The sequence below is a fragment of the Bison bison genome, unplaced genomic scaffold (genome assembly GCF_000754665.1).
Source record: "Bison bison bison isolate TAMUID 2011002044 unplaced genomic scaffold, Bison_UMD1.0 scf7180017864535, whole genome shotgun sequence".
Classification (NCBI taxonomy): Eukaryota; Metazoa; Chordata; class Mammalia; order Artiodactyla; family Bovidae; genus Bison; species Bison bison.
Genome location: NW_011495084.1, coordinates 19,564 through 19,920, shown reverse-complemented (window position 1 = coordinate 19,920; position 357 = coordinate 19,564). Strand labels below are relative to the sequence as shown.

The 357-nt window shown below is 42.0% G+C and overlaps 1 protein-coding gene across 1 annotated transcript in view; it reads right to left on the bottom strand.

The window, feature by feature from the left end:
* LOC104982634 (multidrug resistance-associated protein 4-like) overlaps window positions 1-357 on the bottom strand; it is a 69,649-nt gene that overhangs the window by 66,508 nt on the left and 2,784 nt on the right. The gene's annotated exons all lie outside the window — the stretch shown is intronic.

Below are 357 nucleotides of genomic sequence, written 5' to 3'. Positions count from 1 at the left end.
ACCATCACCTCACACCTGACTTAAGGTTTCACAACACGGTTTGGGTAAAATTTCACAAGTATTATGAGAGTTAAGTATGATCTGTAAAGACAAACATTTAGCCAATTTGTGGGGAAATCTGAGGATCCATCTCCTAAATGGTTAAAGATGAAACAGAATACCAAAGATGATGATAAATGACAGTGAAGACCTCTGACTGCAGTATGGGGGCACCATTGCAATTTCCACATCACCCAGAAGGAAATCAGCTCAGATGCTGTTGTCAGACAAGACAGTGGGATGCCAGGTCCCCAGTTTCACACAATCCTGAAAAGTACAAGACTCTGCTCAAGGAAAGATGAGGAGAAGACATCTCAC